Raw genomic sequence first — 3,457 nt, 5'->3', positions numbered from 1 at the left:
TATTACATTAAATATTTAGTCTATCTTTTAATAATATTTTGAATAAAGCTTTATATAAAAGCTTTATATAAAATATGTATAAAATATGTATATGACATTTCAAAAAATAAATAGTAATAAATATTTATCATAAATATTATCACAAATATTCTGTGCTGTCTAGGATATCATTTACATATTGCAATATACGATAAATATTTCATAATATTTATAATAAATATTTATGATCTGTCCAATCTAAGACCACAAAATATTTACGAAATATTAAAAATAATCTTGCTTATAAAATATTTTGTATTGGGTTGTCCGGAAAGTTCGTGCCGATGTTGAAGAAAAATTGAAACGCAGAAAATTTAAATTTTAGTATACATTTATTAAATTATATAGGTTAGTCGGCACGAACTTTCTGGACAACCCAATAAATATAAAGATTATGCATTTCACGGGTTTTCTCCGTATCCAGATCCATTCTTGGAATGCCAACGTGAACCTTGTTCTGTCCACTTGATTAGGGCGAGAAGCAGCCTGATGTTCCTCGCCCTGATGAAGTGGACTGCAAGATTCACGAAACGTTGGCATTCCAAGAATAGATGGACATGGAGGAAACTCGCGAAACGCATAATCTTTATAGAAAGCACCCGTGGAAGCCTCAAGAATATATTTTGTAAATATTTTCTTAGCATTGTTTGCTGTCTGGATAAAAAAAAAGCTCTCTGATTGGCGTCTACAATGAGATTTTAAGGCGTAAATCTTAAGGTTTAAGCCTTATGTAAAAAATTGACCAGTCATAGTTTAACGTGAGATAAATAATCGACTATGATTAGTCAATTTCTTAAAGCTTAGAACTTAATGGCTTAAAATTTATGCCTTAAAATTGTAGACGTCGCTTTATAATATCTTAAGATTATATATAATAATATTTAAGACAAATGTAATGGGCTCTCTACAAATAAGCTGTTATTTAAGATTTAAGTCTTAAATCGTAAGAAATTAACCAATCATAATTGAATGTGAAAAGAATAATCGATTATAATTAGTCAGTTTTTTATAGCTTGATACTTAAAGCTCAGGTAATGACTTATTGTAAAAAGCCTATAAGAATCTACGAATACTAGTCTGTGATTGACTTATGATACATTTTAAGAGGCTATTTTAAGGCTATTTAACTGTCAAGTATATTGAATTGACTATGAATATCGGTCATAGTATTAGCCTCGTCTTCTTTTCCTCGGATATCGTCCAATTTTTTTTTAGAGCATCCAGAAACGGAGAAATTTTCTAAAGGCATCTAGGATAATTATGAGGGTCCGTTTCAGGGAAATTTCTTCTAAATATTTTGCTTTGATTCTTCCTGCGCTTATTCTGAATTTACAATAGATAGTAATCCTAAAGAAATTGACCAGTTGAATGCGAGAAACAGAAAGAACATTTGAAAGAAAGAACACCTGCGGTCCGATTCACGCTACAGCACTATCAATGCTCTCACGTACGGTCAGTCAGATTCTCTCCCTGAGCATTTTGCATGAAGTGACACTACAAATTTTTGAATTCCCTTACGATGTGATTCCATGATCTGGAAATGAGTCGGCATGAACGTTTCATTCATGATGTCATTTGCACGGAAAAAGGAGACCAATATGAATCTAGAAAAATATTAATATATATATATATCATTCATGACGCAACACTGGCTGCGTTCCATATAAAGCGCATATGTGTTATTCATTAGACAGTCAAATTTCAGATAAAAAGATATTTGTATTAAGATTCACTCTAATATAGACTAAGCATGTCTGAAAAATAAACGCCTATGTGGATATTTATCCAAAATAGATTACCGTAAGTGTTTATATTTTTGTATTTACGTATTATTTGGATAATTATAAAATTTATTTTAATTATATGTTTTCATTTAATTGTAAAAAGTTTATCAATACACAAATCTTTTTTTTAACATATCAAAATAATTATTTACAAATAGGGGACGATTATTTAATTAATATATGTTATCTTCGAATCCTCGAACGCAATTTCTCTCAACTACAATACAGTCTCAAGCCCATTCTGCAATTGCATAAGCATAGTTGCATAAGTGATTGTTATAAGAATTAATCAATCACGGTCAAATATGAGGAAAATATATGTGAGGATTGGTCAATTCTTATAATTAGAATCATTTACAGCTACGCTTACGCAACTGTAGAATGGGTTTTACATTGAATATCGATTGCGATTTTTATTAAAAGCAATACACAGGTTATATACCTCATAATTACGTAAGGTGATCTAAAACGAAATTATCAGCACGTTAATGAATTAGATCGATCGTTAGGAGTTGTGCACGATCAAGGAATAGGAACAGAGAGAATAAGAATTTCAATCTATCAGAAACTGTGTATTTTATATGCATCGTTTCTAATTGGAGATGGATCGGACCATAACCATTGATTGATCAATTTTCTAATATTAAATTAACACTCTTAATGAACAATTGAATGTGAAATAATAATTATCCTTGACCGTTCTCAATTGTACTAACCTACACGCAGTTTTATATGCGTCCAAAGTTGCAAGCGACCCAAGCAGCGCACAATATTTATAAAATGTTTACAAAATATATTTGTAAATATTTACAAAAATTTATTTTAAATATTTTGTAAATATTTTTGTGATTAGATTGCACAGATTATAAATATTTATTATAAATATTACAATATGAAATATTTATTGTAAATATTAGTAGTAAATGCTATGAAAAAATACTTAATAAAAAATTATAATCCAAGTAAAAAATATTAAAAATATATATTTAAATTTATCATAAATATTATATAAAAATTATATTTAGTCTACAATTTAAATAATAATATTTCAAATATAGCTTTATATGAAATATAATATAATATAAAATATTTATGTAACATTTCAAAAAATGAATAATTAATATTTATCATAAATAATATTCTGCGCTGAAGAAATGTTCGGAATCTTCTTCTAATAGGCTCTTTTGAAAATTTTAATATGACAATTCTATGGTATGATCAAAAATTCTTTTTATTCTCATTAAAATGTCATTCTCATTGGAGATTTTTATCAATTTCACTTTTTTTTAATTTAATCAAAACATTTTTATCAATGCATTTATAATTGTATCAAAAAATATTCTGTTTGTTAATACAGTGACTTTTTATACTGATCACAAAATGTTAATGAAAAATTCGTGTAAAGAATTCTATATGCCAAGATATTCTTTTTTCATCTATTTTCCTGAAAAGAGAGAAACTTTTTTTTCTTTTCTTTCTTCGTTATATAAATAGTATAACATTTCTCAAAAGAATATATAATTTGTAAAACATAAAGCTATGAGATGTTTGCTACTCGCAATTAAATATAAAATCATACTTATATAAATAAGTAACTGCATGCAGAGTAAAAAATTACATGTTCACATAGTCGC

General features: G+C 27.5%; 1 protein-coding gene across 1 annotated transcript in view; it reads right to left on the bottom strand.

Annotated features, from left to right (window-relative positions):
• Positions 1-3,457, bottom strand: part of LOC108687572 (SPARC) — a 19,735-nt gene that overhangs the window by 1,926 nt on the left and 14,352 nt on the right. The window lies entirely within an intron of this gene.

This window comes from Atta colombica, unplaced genomic scaffold, assembly GCF_001594045.1.
Source record: "Atta colombica isolate Treedump-2 unplaced genomic scaffold, Acol1.0 scaffold208, whole genome shotgun sequence".
Taxonomy (NCBI): domain Eukaryota; kingdom Metazoa; phylum Arthropoda; class Insecta; order Hymenoptera; family Formicidae; genus Atta; species Atta colombica.
The sequence above is the reverse complement of the archived record's forward strand: the minus strand, read 5'-3'. Positions and strand labels throughout refer to the sequence as shown.